General features: G+C 42.9%; 1 protein-coding gene across 6 annotated transcripts in view; it reads left to right on the forward strand.

The window, feature by feature from the left end:
* The window catches only part of TEX14 (testis expressed 14, intercellular bridge forming factor), a 2,253,432-nt gene that overhangs the window by 173,505 nt on the left and 2,060,960 nt on the right, over positions 1-18,967 (forward strand). The window lies entirely within an intron of this gene.

Genomic DNA, 18,967 nt, shown 5'->3' on the forward strand with positions numbered 1-18,967 from the left:
GCTATGGCAATGAGTGGTTTTTGAGACCAAAAATATTTTTGCTTTTGCCAATGTTACAGTGATGAGCCCTCAAAAGCTCCTACAACTGTAAAGTTTTACAAAACCCATGTGAAGACATGCATTGACATAACCACTAGGCTGACCACCAATGTCTTACCTATAGGCTTTGCCAATTCTTGTTTATTTTTATGTTTCCTATAATTTTGTTGCAACAGGTTACACTGATTTTCCATATTATTTTGAAAGCAAAGAATCATGAATCTTGCTATCAAGCTTTTGCATATATTTTTATCTAATCAGAGAACATCCTGGAAGCATTGTACTTATCCTTATATTACTAAATTTGCAAACGTATGTACACATTTTTATACTGTAAAGACTGTCAGTAGTGCATTCTGAACGTACATTTCCTTAGAGCACTCACCCTAATAATAAAGGCTTTGTATTAATGAAGCATAAATACAAGTTAGAACAGCATTAACATACGGACACAAATATTACCTTAACTGCAGGCACTGCCCTTCCCTGATCCATAATGTAGTAGTCTAATATAGGAGCTAAATGGTTTGTGCAGCAGGGGGTTGGGCATACATGTCCCAAGGACAAAATAAACATGAAAACCTCTTGTCATTGACCCCAAACAATACATCCTAGGCATCGGGCTAGCAGAATTCCACACCCCTGGGTCATCATACCTTGGCATCGCACCTGATCCCACACCACTTGGTCACCATACCATGGCATCACACCTGATCCACTCAGTAATTGTCTATGTTACTAGTGAGAAAAATGGAGGGGAAGGAAATCACTCTGGCTGGTAGCCCCCTCTGCCGCGAAGGGCTAGGACATATTGTCCTTAACTCTGACCTAGACCCAGGTGTTCGTATGTGTAGCATCTCCATATACTTAAAAAATAGGACTCAAATTTAATCTCTTTAGACATCTGATTGAGGAAGGGCGTACTGGCCGAGTCATGGCCTTCTCGAAGTTGACTATAATAAGGGCGCTGGCACCATGGGCATTTAGTCAGTAGCGGCTGTCACGGATCAGGGGGGCGTGGTGAGTGGGGGAGGAGGTAACCATGAAAAAAAAAGAAACCTTACCTCCTCGCATCTCTCCGCATTGTCCCTTGTCGTCGTCCCTTGCTCCAGCCGGAAGAGGAAGAAGCCAAGCTCCCCTTACCAATCACAATGCCACAATGCAGCATTGTGATTGGTCTGAGCACCGTGGTTCAGCGCTCAGATAGGGAATGGTGGCCTGGGCATGTTCTCCATACAGGCTGTAATGCAGCCTGCTTGGAGAACATGCAAAGTGTGCATGAAAGATAGGCCGGCCCCAGAGGGCCCACAAAACATCCATGCGCACTTAGGAGGGTGCCACCACTCCTCCCGCCAGCGCAGCCTTGCCCCGCAAAGATACAGGGAACAAAAATGATAATGCACAGTTATTATAATTTTATTTTCCCTACATTTCCATTGCTAAAAGCAGTGGGGCGATGCTGCCACAGCATTTAGGTTATCTATACTGGTCGTTGTTAACGAACAGATGCCTATGGCTGTGACGTGTACTATACCTTCACAAAGATCAATATTGATAACTTCATACCAGTGTGTTTTCTATTCGACCCAGTCTCAAAGATATTAGCTAGTATTTTTGACCTTGATGTTTATGAGTGAGATTGGTCAGCATGAGGAGCAGAGGTCTCCCACTTTTTTTATAACAAAGATGAGAGCTCCCCGCAGGTGAGGCTGCAAGCACTCCGTTGATGGGTCCTCTTTGCAAGTGGGGTACCAGGTGTGTAGCAATTGTCTTGAAGAATTCCATTGAGAGGTCGTTGGAGACGGGGCTTTCTCAGGTGGCAACTCTCCAGTTGCCTCAATAATTTATTTTACTGTGAGGGGAAAATCAAGTGTGTTTTTGTTTTGATTATTGAGAAATATGATGTATAGAGCATGAATTACCGGGGTTTTCAGCTTAGCGTTGGCGTAGGCCGAGAGCTGCATAAAGTTGTCTGTCATAATCTGCAAATGTTTCAGCTATTGTTGGGAAATCAATGATCCAGATACCAGAGCAGTCGCTGGTGGCATGGATAATCTTTAAAGCCAGGTCCCTGGTAGCAAGCCACTACAGCATTTTCTCTGCTTTGGCGAAGTGGACAGAGGCTTGTTTTGCTTAAGTTTGGTTAACTTTAGCACTCAAACCACTATGTCTTTGTGTGCGGTTAAGAATTGCTGTATTGGGTGTATTATAAACCTTTTTAGCTCTACAATAGCATAAACTCATTCTGTGGACTTTCCATGCACAAAGCATGGAAAGTTTGCTTTGAAGGTTTTCTAGAGTATATCTGCTAAGCACAGTGTGCTCAGGTTTAGTACAAAATATTATTTAATTTCCTCTCTTGTGTAAATAGTAAAGTCTACATCAAGGAGCCATGGGGCGCTCAAATACCAGATCCTCCCTGGGATCTCCTATGACCTTACTTATAATCAGCGGTACCTGCAAGTGGCCAGAGAGAATATGGGGGAGAATCACACCCTGCTTTCCTCATTTAAATTTGGGGCTGGCTGAAAGAAATAATCGAATATTGTAAATGAGCGCTGGCATACTGAAATTAAAGTGGATACGTTCTCCCATTGGTGCCACATGTACCAATCCGCTGTCAGCCCAGAAAATACTGCCAGTCTGAAAGAGCCATAGATTTATGAGTGCAGGGCTTAGCTGCATAAGTGGAGTACAATTTTTATTAGACGTATAGGAACTCTGGGTGATAGGAATTTTGGGATCCACGTAGGTTCCAGAAGTTTCCCTCACAGAAATGTGAGGAAAATGCATGATTTTAGCCAAAGGTTTATGTTCCAGGGCATTATGGATATGAAAACATAACGGGATCTACCAAAGTCACACCACCCTATGCACCCCCAGAAATGTTGTTTTTAAAAAATTTCTTGGGTGGTGGCTGAGCCTGTACCTAAATATTGCAACTATCAGCTAAAGCTCAATCCCGACAAGACCGAGCTGGTCTTGACAGGGCCCCCAGGGAATCCCTGGAATACCAACTTCTGGCCTTGTTCATTGGGCTGCCCTCCCTCTCCTGTTAACTCCGTAAAAAGTCTTGGAGTCACTATTAGTTGTGACCTTTCTATGAGGGCCCAAATTAAATCAGTGGTCTCAGTTTGCATCTTCCACTTACTTCGCATTAGGAAAATCAGTAGATTTCTTTCCCGAGACGCCCTTGTTCAAGTCATTCTGGGCTTAGTCATATCCCGGATTGACTATGCTAATGCACTTTATGTTGGAATCCCTGCCTATCAACTGCATCAACTTCAACTTATCCAGAACCAGGCCGCCAGACTGGTTTTTGGCCAGCCCAGGTCCAGTCACACTTCAACCCTACTTAAGAGTCTCCACTGGCTCCCTGTGGCCCAGCGCAGCCTCTTCAAACTTGGTTGCCTGATCCACAAGGCCCTCTCCCTGCAAGTTCCCGCATTTATTGCCTCCCTGATCCATCGTTATGTTCCCTCTCGTGCTCTTCGATCTTCGGGCACTAACCTACTGTCCACATGTACCTTCAGCCGCAGGAAACACGGTGGCTTGCGCTTTTCTTCACAAGCTCCACTCTTTTGAAATTCTCTTCCTCTCACTCTCCGTTTAACCCCCTCCTACTCCCAATTCAGGAAGGCTTTGAAGACTTTGCTCTTCTCTCAAGCCTACAGTTAACTGGTCATACCTCTTGCATGCTCCCAGTATGTCCTTAAAGTGACAAGAAACCGCTGGTGTACGCATGCTATATAAATTCCTGTTATCATATAATATCATATCATTATCATATCATATCATCTACATTGCTAGAGTGGGAGGACTTTAATGGAGAATATTGAATGCCCCCACATCACTTTTGGGGCCTTTCCAATTTCTGGTATTGGGCACAGCCATACAAGTGAGGTACCTTTTTATCAGGAGAAGTAGGGGAAAGATTGGTTGTAGAAATGTGTGGATCCTTGCAGATTCTGGAACCTGTTCTCCCCCTCAGACTTTAATGGTTGTGTAGTTTTTAGAAATGTCTCGATTTAGTATAGTTCCCTGGCTGCGGACTGAGCCAAAAAAGTGCAGCCATTTAGCATGGCAAGTAAGAGGAAATTGGAATTTACCCCATTCTAACAGCCCATATTCAGTAGGGATGGGGATGCTTTAGGCCCTAGGCTAACAAAAAGACTGCTGGGGCTTTAGAGGTAGGTGATAGGCCCGATGTATTCTGCCAACTCTGCCCCATATGTTTATCCTTCAGTATAGACATAGATCCCTGGTGTCTAGTAGGCCTCTGCTCCCCGGCCCTGAGCACTACTTTGTGGTAAACCCACTATCTGCCCAGGACGGGCACTAAGACTCTTGTCTGAATAGAGATAAAACGATGGTCTTGTGCACTGATAATATCTTGTATGAGAGTCCATATAAGGTCGATAAGGCCACTTACCTTGGAGTATGTATTTCTCCCATGGTTGAGACTATCAATCAACTTAATTATGAGCCTCTTGTTAGAAATATCAATAAAGATCTCTCAAGGGTAAATAATCTTCACTTGTCTATCATAGGTAGGGGAAACTTCATTAAAATGAATATCTTTCCGAAGGTACTATACCTATTTCGGGCAATCCCGCTGATGGTAGATGACAACATCATTAAAAATATAGATTCCTGCTTATCTAAATTTCTTTGGAGCTATGGGAAAATCAGGAGGGCTCTTCCATATCTGTCCCTATCCCTTGATATGGGAGGATTAGCTATCCCGAATATCACACTTTATTTGTGGGCAGCCCTTCTTCAACAAATGGCACCTTTATTCATTCCTAAAGTAGCGTTAGGATTAATGCCAGCTCAGAAATACCATCAATTTATGAACTGGCAATTGGCAATAAAGCCAGAGGATTATTGCTTAGGCAGTTAGAGCCATCTTACTTCAAAAAAACTAAATTCAAGATTATATATAGTGCATGGAAAATTTGGAAAAGAGTTTCTAAATTTTTATTGTTACCAAAATATACAAAGTATACTCCCTTGTGGCAAAGTTCAATCTTACCACGTCAATTTAATGATGGGCTTCCTAGAAAATGGGAGAGTCTGGGAATTAATACAGTGGGGGACGTTCTTTGTCATGATCCTAATGTGGGATTTCAAAATCTGCAATTAAAATTTGCTGTCCCTAGAAATGATTTTCTTAAATATATCCAAGTATTTACTGCCCTCAATCAAAAATCCCCAAAAATTATGATGGATAATGTTCCCTTGCTAGATATGATAATGAAACGAACTACTAGGATAGGAACTATCTACGAACTGTTGATTCAGAATCAGAAAGATGATATGGAAAGTATCGAGAGAGGCTCGTCCAATAAATTAGGAAATCCAAATGTTGATATTGATTTGTCTTTGTCATTTTCAGCTACATTATTTTTAGCATCTAACCTTAAGGCCCAACTTTATAAAACCATTTATAACTTATATTTTACACCTGCAAAATTATTTGCGTGGGGCAAGAGAACAAACAGTAATTGTCCGAGATGTGGGCAGGGACCGGCAGATCTAATCCACATGTTTGCGGAATGCCCTAAACTAGACCTATGCAAAAAAATTATTTCCAACTATTGGGAAGAGGTCTTTGGGCATAAAGTGAAAACATCAACTACACTCTACTTATTCGGCCATGATAGCACTCTCGGGCATTGTAAAGAGGAGGAATCATCTTTACTCTTGGGGATAGCGGTATTTAGAATTATCTTGGCAGCACGGTGGAAAGAAGCTGAGCCCCTAACTTTCCAAATGTGGTTAACTCGTTTTCTTGGAGTTTATAAGCAAGAGGTAGCAATATATGAAACACGGGGTAAAAAGGCAAGAATACGAGGCGCTCAAATATGGTCTCCAATTACCGCCTGGTATTACGATATAAGAAACATATAAACCCCGATTGTGCTGTCTTTATATGTTAGTTATTTATGAAGAATTTTTGTAACTTCTTGTTTTCCTTTCTTCTTTGTTTGTTAGTATCATATAAGTTGCTAAGTGGAGTCTCGGCTTTTAAGTACACAATTGTATGTCATGACTATGAATATTGTTTCATCTGATGTTCGCGTTAAATAAAAAAATATAAATAAATAAATACATTTTAAAAAAAGACTCTTGTGCCCAGGACTTTTTACCCCTAGTGTCTTGGGGCTTTCTGCCCCCCACCCCATTACCCCCTGCGTGGGGAGATTTGTGGTAAGTACCTTCTCTCTGCCCCCTAAAGGCATCATAAATACGTGTGCAGGGCCAGCACAGGCTCATACCCAGGGGTGCTGCTCCCCACCCTACAAACATGTTCTTGGCAACTCGTGGGATGGCCCCCTACTGGGAGATTTCCTTCTGATAGCAGTCCGCAAGCAGGATCTACTAGGGAGAGACAACACTAGAAAAGTTGATGTTCTCCCTTTTTGATCAGTACGCAGGACAAAGTTATGCCCTCTGGCACAGATCAAGAGTGAAAACTGGCCATGGTTTCGGAATTCACTGCATTCAGCGCATGACTGCAAAACCAACATAAGCAATCTCTGGTTGCAAGTTAGGCACTTTCCTCGCATCAAAACTTTGGAAAAGAAAATGTGTCTGATGTTTTCACCAGACACGTTTTCTTTTTCGGTCCAGTGGATGACCTGTTGACATCCATCGCACTTTGAAGAAAGTGCTGTTGATGTTGAACCTATTTACAGAGGCTTCTTTGGAAACAAGGAGGCTTTTTTAGTGTTAATGGAGCTATAGTCAGGTCAGCGAAGAGATCTCTGCAACGTAGGCAGAGAGCTGTTTGCCTTCAGCAGAGTCGCTGTCACCACAGTTCTGTTGAAGGCACTAAATGTTTGCTAAGTGGCTGCCATCTTGAATGTGACCATTCAGCAACCTTTTTTATTTTTCAAAAAACTCATCAAGCAGGAGTTTGTTATTGAAAAATAAAAAAAAATAAGTGTCCCTGACATGCTGGGAGTTTTCAATGCGTGTGTGCAAGTCATTTCTTTATTTTCTTCTTCAGGATTACCAGGTTTTCCTTGGCAGTCCCAAACAGTAAATAAGTACGCAGCTGTCAAGCTATCTTTCAGTGGTTTGCGTTGTCAAATCACGGCTTCTGACCATGGAGTACCGACAACAAGTTTGGCAGACTGGATATCCGCCAAGGATTTGACATAGTGTCCTGTCAAAACTCTCAGGGCCAGATGTAGGTGGCCAAATAGCGAGCGCTAACGCTGGATTTCAGCGTTTGCGATCGCTATTTGGCTGCTAGCGATGTAGGTGAGTTTAAACCTACTAGCAGAATAAGGAATCGCAAAATTGCGATTCCTTATTTTGCTCTTGCATTTAAGGAATCAGACTCTTGCATTTAAGGAATCAGAAATTGCAATTTCTTAAATGCAATGTAAGTAGCACAAAAGAAAGTGCACTTTAGCCTTAAGGAATCGCTAATTACCACCAACTTCAAGTTGGTGGTAATTAGGGAATTCCTTTAAAAAAACACTTTTTTGCTTTTTTTCAAATGCCATGTGGCACACATTCATGACCTTAGGGCATGTATGTGCGCCACATGTGCACACATGCACATTTGAGGGGTGCTCCCTTGAAATAGTGCCCGCTATTTGCGATTCACTAAAATCGAAACGCAAATGGAGAATATCTTCCCATTCATTCCTATGGGCCTCCAAGCCCATAGGAATGAATGGGAGGTATTCCTTATTAGCGAATCTCAATTAGCGATTCGTTATTAGGGAATATTAAGGATTCGCTAATATTTTAGAGATTCCTACCTACATTCAATTTTGCGAGTCCTTAATAGCGAATCGGTAAAATTCACTATTAAGGATTCGCAAATTTGATTTTTACTTGCATCTGACCCTCAATGAGGGCCTTCAGCTTCGTTCCCTGCCTGTCTTGTGACCAGGTGCTTCTATTCATTCCATTGGGTCAGGTTCAGACATATAAACTTTAGCTGCATACTTGGATTTTCCATCAGGAGGGACGTGTACATTGTTATATATTCCTTTTTGTGTGATTTCTTGTTTTACTGTGGTTTGAGAAAAGAATTTGCTGCACAGTGTGTGATGTTTAGGTTGTCTATCTAAGCAATGCATAGTATCTTCCAGGCATTAATAATTGTGTTGGATATTGTTTCCATTCTTATGAAGTATGGGTGTGTTGCTTTTGCAGTAAACTTGCTGTCTTAGTCCACCGAGATTTAGCATTGTCAAAGCCAGTTTCCTGTCTTTAATGTTCTAATGCATGTTAACAAAGACATGCATAAATGCTGTTTATATATGTTAGTAATTTAAAGCCAGACCTTCTGGATTTCCCAAAGCTTGTTTTATTTTTCATTATCACTTTCTTCTACTTAGTTTTTTTTCCTTTTTGCAGTACACATCAGCTCTATTTTTCCTCTGCCTTCCGAATTTTTCTTTCTCTCCTCATTTTTCAGTTTTGCAAAAAAAAATTGTTTCTTTTTTTATATTGTTTTTCGTTTTTTATCATTGTTTAGCTGTAATTTACTTTTTCGAAATAGCACCTTGAAATGTTGAGTGTAATACAATGTTTGTGTATATTATACAGCTGTATTTTTAAGTTGAGAGCATTTGATACATTATGTACCCATGCAAAGGGAAAGTAAATAATACTTTTTAAACAATATAAATATTTGGCACCATAAGGTAGATTTGCCAATTTATTATATCTGACTACTAGCCGCAGATTCCTTAACGTAGAATTAACCCCAGGCGTGGGACTGGATCCGGAAACTTTTTGCCACAGCATCCCTGTGCGCCTGAAGAACGGCATCACGCGACTCCATCCAGGCGCCGTCCGCGTACGTGACGTCACCGAGGTCACATAAGTCCCACTCCGGCGTGCCTACGTCAGTTTTTTTCCTTTTCCGCGTGCACCGCGGATCCGGTCTTGCTCAGGCCTATCCCTTTTTTCCTTCCTCATTGTGACTATTTTTTGTGGAACCGTGTGTGATTGCCTTCGGACTTCAAGACTTGCACGTCTTGTGGGCATCTTATGTCGGCGACGGACCCTCACCTCATTTGTATGTGGTGTTTGGGGGAAGATCATGGCACCACTGATTGTGAGGCGTGCCAACAGTTAAAGCTGAAATCGCGGCGGGAGCGCCGAATGAAACTACTCTCACCGCGTCTCTCAAGGTTGGCTTCCTCCCCTTGATCTTCCTCGGCAGACGGCTTCAGAAGCGGCTGTTGTCGTCGTCCTCATCCCTCTCCGATGTCGCGAGAGTGTCGCTCCCCGGTGGGTGAATGTCGCAGTTTTTCCCCGGGAACCGGTGTTTGGCCTGCCGGGGGTGTGGACTCTCCGCGGATGATGCGGCCGCGTGTCGTCCTCCTATCCACCGTTTCCCGGTGAAAGGGCGTCGAGAGTCCAGATGGAGGCATACCTGGCGGCTTTGCAGGCCTCGCTGGCGTCTCCTCCTCCTCCTCCCCCTCCTGGGGCATCAGCGGATCCCTTGCCTTGCCCGGGCCCTCCGTGGCTCCGCCGGTGGCTACGGCCCTGGCGCCGACTAGTTCGGATCCAGGCTTGGAGGATGTGGTGCTTTTGGGGTGCAGCTCCTCTGGGGTCCCTCCTTCGGACCACGGCGCCTCTGCCTCGTGCAAACTCTCGCAGGAGTCCCTGTGGTGTCGCGGGAGGTCGCCGGGGCTCGGGTCGCATCCCCGAGCCCTGCTCGGCCCTCTGGCAGGCAAAGGCCATGTCCACGGCTGAGATGATGCCGCCACGGCAACGGCACCTGCTGGTCTGGGCGGCGCCACAGGGGTCAGTGGGCCGTCCTCGTACCGCTTTAGGTCGAGGTGGGGCAGGGATCCCTCGTCCCCCTACAGGACCCTCTCGTCCATACCCATGGGCGCATGCCTCGTATGAGTGCGAGTCGGAGGTCCCTGGCACCACCGCATGGGTCGCCGGACCCACTTCCTTACATCCTGGGACGAGGCTGGCGGAGAGCTTCGTGTCACTCCCCTGGCCCCTCCCCTTCCTCCACGCAGGCAGCTGCCTCGGTGGAGGTCGAGTCGGTCTCGTTCTGGTGCCGCCCCTTCGGCCACTTCGGCTCCGGCTCCACTCCGGTCCCCGGCGCGGTGTAACATGGAGGGACCCTATCCGGCGTCTCCCTCGGCGCCAGATGGTGTTGGCGTCCTGCCTCAGGCGGCAGACTCTACAGCTCCACACAGAGGTCGTGCAGCGGATTCGTCTTTGGATGCCCCCTCTTCTCCGGAGGTTGGGTGCCTACTGGTGTCATCCTCCCCGGAGACGGGCCACCGCGTGGTGTCTTTTTCACCGACGTCATTGAAGGGCGGCTCCCCGCCTTTTCCGAGGCCGGAGTGTTCACCGGAGGAGCGGCAGGTTCCCCATTCTTTGGTACCTTCTGAGTTGCAGGTCTGGTCTTTGCCTGCCACGATTGGCTTTGGGGTCGGCCGCCTTAGTTTGCAGCCGTCGCCCACGGAGGAGCTGCTTTCTCTACCGGGCCCTTACGGAGTCGGGTGCGGCCTTCGCTCACGCAGTGTCCACGGCTGTGGGTATCCTGCGCATGGGTGACTCGGTTGCTCATTTTCTGGTGTACCATCTCTTGGAGGTTTCCACCAGGGCTCTGGTGGAAGGGAGCTGTTGCTTCCCTTTGAGGTTTCGCTCCTTTGCTCCCCCATGGGGGCTTGGAGGCGACCTGCCTCAGGGGACCCGGTGCCCCAATACTTTCTGCACCGGCACCTCCCGGCGCCGCGTGACCCGGCGTGTCTTTCCCTCCACCCCTCTGCATCAAGTCCACTTTTGCGGACTGCCTTTCCTTCCTTTCCGCCACTGTTGACTCCGGGAGGCCCGCTGGCTGGACTCTTGGGGGGCACAACATGTTTGCCTCGACCTGCGATGCCCTCCGGGCCCTGAACACCGTATGCGTGTTGGCTAGGGCCTCCTCTTGTTTGTGGGACTCGGCTGAGTGCTTGGCATCCGCAGCTACTCAGGAGTCTGTTCAAGTGGACTTGCGGCATCATGCATTGGATCATTACAGAAAACAAGGGAACCCAAAAGTAGCAATTGGTCTGGGACCTTTGGGAGTATATCGTGTTTCAAAAAACAATGGTCCCAAACATTAGCAAGGATAGGACAATCCAAGTGAATATGGACCAAAATTGAAATCTATATTTTGCTGTCCAGCCGGACTGGAGTTTAATAGCATAAATGATAATATATATCAAAAGTAGTAGAGCAATTTACCAAGCGGGACACAGCCTGTGTCCGGCTATCACATATACAAAACCAAATGACATACATACAAAGGCAAAGAAGGGCAGTCTGTAAGTATTCACAGTTATAACAGACAATAATATGAAAAATACACTTTTTTGTGATCTTTCCAGTACATTATATCAATCATCAAGTGTAAAATGTCGACGACGTTTCGATCCTTTTAAATTTAAGATCATCATCAGGACTTATAAATGCATGCCTAAAATATTAGTTCCCCAACATAGAAGTACAAAAACAGAATATAAATTACATTACAACAACAGAACATTCAAAAATAAGAATGAAAGGGGGGAAAAAACCATTACATAAACACAACATTCCAAAATAAAGAATGCAAGGGGGGAAAAAGAGGGAGAACAATAAACATGTTAGAGTAAATCATAATCATATATTACATTTAAAAAGTCTGACATAGCTACAAAGGAGAGTTCGAGCGCGTGCAAGACCAAAGTGAGCCTGAAAAATAATCACGAAATACCATGAAACCTTCTAAGGTGCATGCTGTAACCAGAAAGATAGTGCAGCAAATACGCTGTGTAAGAAGAATGGTACTGGGATGAAATGTTAAAGGTGCTAAGAGGAAATACCGTTTGCCGAAAGTCTTGAAACAAAATAGACATGAATCGGTGAAAAGGAGAAATGTATAAAGAAATAGCCGTGATCGCCCTTAAAGTGCCATTCTACTCAAAATTCGAAAGGGCTTACCTCGATGTTTAAGGAAGGGGACAGGGTCGTCTAAGTGACAAAAGGTGGGACCCGGAAGCTTATTTCATATATATGGTCCTAATTTTGAGAAAATAGGGGGTAATTAAATCCCAATTTTACAATTAGTATGAGTGTAAACATAATAGTTTCATGAGGCTTACCAATTCACCGTTCCAAATTTGGGGAACAGGTCCTAAAATTCAAAAAGTGCGGGCTATCAATCAACGGTCTCAAACCAAAGGGAAGGGAAAGAAGCATCTATAATGAATGCGCTTACCCATATTCCGGTCAGTGGCTGGTCATAAGCAATGAAGATACCTGGCAAAGTAAATAAAGCAAGTGCTGAGTGGTCTATTTCCAAGAAACGTGATAGGTATCGAAACGAAAGGTCGACAACCAGCTAAAGACTCCTGAAGCTTACCGGCAGTGTTACAGAAGTCCGCAGCAATGGGGGGTCTGTAAGGCGATCGAGTGAATGCTCGTTTCGTGACTGCTAGCGGGAGAGCTACTTTTCTTAAAAAAAAACATATCCATGATCCGCGGTCATGTGACTAATGGACACGCAAAAGTAGTAGCGTAAAAGCGCGGACATCTTATAAGATGCTTTTATAACATCGTAAAAGGAGGGGATAATGAATAGAAAGAAACTAAACGAATGTGTGCCAGAATTTAGTGGCCCTTAAGAACAGCAATGCTGAAAATCGTTGTTCCAATCAGAGTCATATTGAAAAAGAGCAACTATTTCAGTCTTTTCAAAAAAGGCGGCCATATTGGAGTGGATAGTAGTGATTAGACCAAAGAAACAGAAAAGGGACAGTTAATAGCGTATTCAAGATGGATAGTGTGAAATAAGTGTAACATGAGTGCATATTAAAAATTTGCATCCATCAACAGGAGGATAGCAGGAAACTTTTTGGCACATGAATTGGCATTTCACAATACACAAACAGTAAATCCAGAGTTATTTTCCGAAAAAAGCAATCATAAATAATCCCAAGTAAAAAGCAATATTATACAGTTGTTATGCATATCCGTCAAAAACGCATATAGAGGTTATTGCGAATTCCAACAATACAGGGCTCAATCCACAGGGGGTGAGCAAGTGTTATTCAAGATCTGAACAGATTCCATAAAATTTTCAGTTTCGACACAGTCAGAAATTCAGAAGTGTATCAGGAGCCATATTCCAGAGTGTACATCCAGTAGAACCATCCAATGGATCCAACCAATTGTCCTTATAACAAAGAGGTCCAATCCTCCATGCGATTCAGCCCAGTATGGATACTTTTAGTTCTCAGGATCCACTTAAGTTCCTCTTTGTTAAGCAGGGCACCCAAGTCGCCTCCTCTTGGAGGGCTTTTTATGGCATTGATGATTGTCCATTTTAGTTCAGATTCACTGTGGTTCTTTTCAACAAAGTGGTCCACAAGAGGTGCATTAGGTGTCCTGCACCGAATTCTACTCTTGTGTTGTCCAATTCGTAGTCTAGCTTTTTGAGTTGTTTGTCCTATGTATATTAAGTCACATGGACAGAGAATTGCATAAACTACATTAGAACTGTTACAATTAGTAAGGTGTTGTCTTCAGGAAAATGATCTGTTCAAACACGAAATCCTTTCCTTCAATTGTACTATCACAGACGCTGCATGAACCACATTTTACATGCCCAGTTACTCGAGGGAGCCCCCATAAGTCTTCAAGAGTATTTCTGTTATTTGCCGATGGCAATACTGCTCTTACAAGAGGCTCTTTAATGTTTTTAGACTTTTGAAAGGCGAATAAAGGGCGCTCGATAATTCAGAATGCCTACATTGATGGTATGCCAGTGCTTATTTATGCTTTTTTTTAGAGCATTTGAAATTGGAGAGAATGTGGTAACACATACAATGCGATTTTGTGTCTTTTTTTCTTTGGGTTCAGGCAGTGTTTCCCTAGGGCAATACCAAGCCCTTTTGAGAGATCGTCGTATCAGTTTTTTAGGATAGCCTCTCACGGACAATTTGTTAGTCAAGATGTTAGCTTCCCTAAAATAGTCTTCCTTATGAAAGCAGTTCCTTCGAAGACGAAGGAACTGCGAAAATGGAAGGGAATCGCGCAAAGCACGGTGTGATGACTCTGATAACTAAGTAATGTATTCCGTTCCGTTGGTTTGCGATAGAGGCTTGTGACCAACCTCCCATCGTTATGAATAATGTTTAAAACAAGGAAAGGAATTTCTTGTTTGTCAGTGGTTAAAGTGAATTGCAGGCCATTAGAGTTGTTATTAAGCCAATGCTGGAATTGTACCAGAAGATCAGTGGACTTGTGCCATATCAAAAAGATATCATCTATGTATCTCCTCCACTGTGAGATACCACTGTGGAAGGGATTCACAGGCGAAAGAATGCGATGGCACTCCAAGTAGTCCATATAAAGGATTGCCAAGTTGGGAGCAAAAATTGCTTCCATGGACGTACCTCTCACCTGTCCATAGAACTGATCATCGAATACAAAGAAATTCTTAGTAAGACAAATCTCGAGTAACTGCAAAATAAATAAAGTCGGTACTGTATGTGGGCGTGGTCTAGTATCCAGAATTTGTTCCATAACTAACAGTGAATATCTTTGAGGAATATTAGTATAAAGTGATTCCACATCTAAGGTACACAGTACCTCAGATGTGGGATCAAAGGGATAGTCCTCTATTAAATTGATCATACCCATGCTATCCCTTATATAGCATTGGGTTTTTGGCACAAATTCTTTGATAAAATGGTCGACATAGTGACCCAAGGGCTCAAGGACAGACCCACAGCCAGAAACTATGGGCCTGCCTGGAGGATTTTCAGTGTTTTTATGGACTTTCGGCAGTGTATAAAACACCGGCGTCCTAGGTGACTTAGTATTCAGAAAATCAAATTCTTTTTTGGAGAGAAATCCAGAGTCAATGCCTTCAGTTGTGACTTTCCTTATTAAGTCTTGAATCTCTCTAGTGGGATTAGACATGAGTTTGCAGTAATGCGCATTGTTGTTTAGTTGGCGCAAAATCTCATTTTGGTATTTGTCTATTTCTTGCAGCACAATACCTCCGCCCTTATCGGCTGGCTTAATAATGACTGAATGATTATTTTTTAGGTCTGCCAATGCTTGTTTTTCAGCCAGAGAGATATTATAAGGAATGAATATTCTACTGTTCTCAATTTTTTCAAAGTCCTTCATTACAAGTTTCTCGAAAGTAATGATTTCGACAGGTATCATACTTCCAGTAGGGGAAAACATGGAAGGAGACCTGAAAGGAGTATTAGTGAATAGAGGATTAGAGGGATTCAACAGAAAAAAGCTATGAAGTCTAATCTTCCTAAAAAATCTCAACAGTTCGGTTTGAACTTCAAGGAAGTTAGGTCTGACAGTTGGAACAAAAGAGAGACCTTTATTAAGAACCGATAGTTCATAAGGTGTTAGGGAATGTTTAGTTAAGTTAAAAATGGGCAAGACGGCAGTATCGGGTATGTCAGTATTGTTCACAGTGTTGAGTGAGTCAACATTCACCATTGGTAGTGTTGTCTGCGGGTGAATCGTTCTCCCGGTGGATTTGGCCATCGTTGTGTTTGTTTGCCTCTTCCCCTTTTGGGTTGTTCTGTCTGGCCTCGCTCTAAAAAAGGAGTTCTACGAGGAGTGTTTGTTCCATTGCTGTTATCTGAATTGTCAGAAGATTCAGCAGAGCTATCAGAAAAGCCCAAAATATTTCTTTTCTTATTAAAGCGCCCCCACGGGCGTTGAGTCTGAGGCCCACCGTAGGTTCTGTTGGTATAAAAATCCTTTGATAGATATGGGTAGGCACGCTCAAGTGAAAATTGTTTTATATCTTTTTTTACTTTAGTGGCTTTTTTGTTTGATTCAATTCTGTTGAATTCATCAACCGTCTTTTGGACTTCCTCAAGAAGTTTTTTAATATCAGTAGTAGGGACTTTCTCTTTAATTTGTTTTTCCAAATCTTGAATTTCTATGGCCACTTTTTCAAGTTCTTCAGTAGCGATTTCTATTCCAAGCACCATCCAGTGCCTGGAACATGTGGTGCTGATATGGCTGAACCCTGTGGTATATTTGGGGTTATCTGTAAACACCCCAGGAATGTTGCGAACCTGTAGGCCCAATGGAATAATTTTCGCCCGTAAATGCTCAGTGAGCAGTTTTATCATTAATTCTAGTCTTACTAGTTTCTTTTTGCTCTTCTCTAGCTGTTCCCCTAGTGTGCTCTTCGTAGGAGGTGTAATATCTGTAATATCTGAGAAGAGCGAGGGTCCTGTCATAAGTTTTTGAATATAATCTTCCGAATACATGGGTGTATGATCAGACATAACGGAACAAAAGAAACATCAAATACAACACAATGTTGGGATAGGGAGTGGAATCCACTGGGAAAGAAGAAATGGTAGAGGGGCAACAATTACGACACAATGTGGATAGAGGGATAGGGAGTGAAACCCACTTGGAGAAAAGTGGTAGGGGTGCTAGACCCTTGCAATCATGCGATTGCGCAACATATCATTACAGAAAACAAGGGAACCCAAAAGTAGCAATTGGTCTGGGACCTTTGGGAGTATATCGTGTTTCAAAAAACAATGGTCCCAAACATTAGCAAGGATAGGACAATCCAAGTGAATATACACCAAAATTGAAATCTATATTTTGCTGTCCAGCCGGACAGGAGTTTAATAGCATAAATGGTAATATATATATCAAAAGTAGTAGAGCAATTTACCAAGCGGGACACAGCCTGTGTCCAGCTATCACATATACAAAACCAAATGACATACATACAAAGGGCAGTCTGTAAGTATTTCACAGTTATAACAGACAATAATATGAAAAATACACTTTTTTGTGATCTTTCCAGTACATTATATCAATCATCAAGTGTAAAATGTCGACGATGTTTTGATCCTTTTAAATTTAAGATCATCATCAGGACTTATAAATGCATGCCTAAAATATTAGTTCCCCAACATAGAAGTACAAAAACAGAATATAAATTACATTACAACAACAGAACAATCAAAAATAAGAATGAAAGGGGGGAAAAAACCATTACATAAACACATCATTCCAAAATAAAGAATGCAAGGGGAGAAAAAGAGGGAGAACAATAAACATGTTAGAGTAAATCATAATCATATATTACATTTAAAAAGTCTGACATAGCTACAAAGGAGAGTTCGAGCGCGTGCAAGACCAAAGTGAGCCTGAAAAATAATCACGAAATACCATGAAACCTTCTAAGGTGCATGCTGTTACCTGAAAGATAGTGCAGCAAATACGCTGTGTAAGAAGAATGGTACTGGAATGAAATGTTAAAGGTGCTAAGAGGAAATACCGTTTGCCGAAAGTCTCGAAACAAAATAGACATGAATCGGTGAAAAGGAGAAATGTATAAAGAAATAGCCGTGATCGCCCTTAAAGTGCCATTCTACTCAAAATTCGAAAGGGCATACCTCAATGTTTAAGCAAGGGGACAGGGTCGTCTAAGTGACAAAAGGTGGGACCCGGAAGCTTATTTCATATATATGGTCCTAATTTTAAGAAAAAAGGGGGTAATTAAGTCCCAATTTTACAATTAGTATGAGTGTAAACATAATAGTTTCATGAGGCTTACCAATTCACCGTTCCAAATTTGGGGAAGAGGTCCTAAAATTCAAAAAGTGCGGGCTACCAATAAACGGTCTGAAACTAAAGGGAAGGGAAAGAAGCATCTATAATGAATGCGCTTACCCATATTCCGGTCAGTGGCAGGTCATAAGCAATGAAGATACCTGGCAAAGTAAATAAAGCAAGTGCTAAGTGGTCTATTTCCAAGAAACGTGATATGTATCGAACCGAAAGGTCGACAACCAGCTAAAGACTCCTGAAGCTTACCGGCAGTGTTACAGAAGTCCGCAGCAATGGAGGGTCTGTAAGGCGATCGAGTGAATGCTCGTTTCGTGACCGCTAGCGGGAGAGCTAGTTAAAAAAAACATATCCGTGATCCGCGGTCATGTGACTAATGGACACGCAAAAGTAGTAGCGTAAAAGAGCGGCCATCTTATAGGATGCTTTTATAACATCGTAAAAGGAGGGGATAATGAATAGAAAGAAACGAAACAAATGTGTGCCAGAATTTAGTGGCCCTTAAGAACAGCAATGCTGAAAATCGTTGTTCCAATCAGAGTCATATTGAAACAGAGCAACTATTTCAGTCTTTTCAAAAAAGGCGGCCATATTGGAGTGGATAGTAGTGATTAGACCAAAGAAACAGAAAAGGGACAGTTAATAGCGTATTCAAGATGGATAGTGTGAAATAAGTGTAACATGAGTGCATATTAAAAATTTGCATCCATCAACAGGAGGATAGCAGGAAACTTTTTGGCACATGAATTGGCATTTCACAATACACAAACAGTAAATCCAGAGTTATTTTCCGAAAAAAGCAATCATAAACAATCCCAAGTAAAAAGCAATATTATACAGTTGTTATGCATATCCGTCAAAAACGCATATAGAGATTATTGCGAATTCCAACAATGCAGGGCTCAATCCACAGGGGGTGAGCAAGTGTTATTCAAGATCTGAACAGATTCCATACAATATTCCGTTTCGACACAGTCAGAAATTCAGAAGTGTATCAGGAGCCATATTCCAGAGTGTACATCCAGTAGAACCATCCAATGGATCCAACCAATTGTCCTTATAACAAAGAGGTCCAATCCTCCATGCGATTCAGCCCAGTATGGATACTTTTAGTTCTCAGGATCCACTTAAGTTCCTCTTTGTTAAGCAGGGCACCCAAGTCGCCTCCTCTTGGAGGGCTTTTTATGGCATCGATGATTGTCCATTTTAGTTCAGATTCACTGTGGTTCTTTTCAACAAAGTGGTCCACAAGAGGTGCATTAGGTGTCCTGCTCTGAATTCTACTCTTGTGTTGTCCAATTCGTAGTCTAGCTTT

This window comes from Lissotriton helveticus, chromosome 3_1 (genome assembly GCF_964261635.1).
Source record: "Lissotriton helveticus chromosome 3_1, aLisHel1.1, whole genome shotgun sequence".
NCBI classification, from domain to species: domain Eukaryota; kingdom Metazoa; phylum Chordata; class Amphibia; order Caudata; family Salamandridae; genus Lissotriton; species Lissotriton helveticus.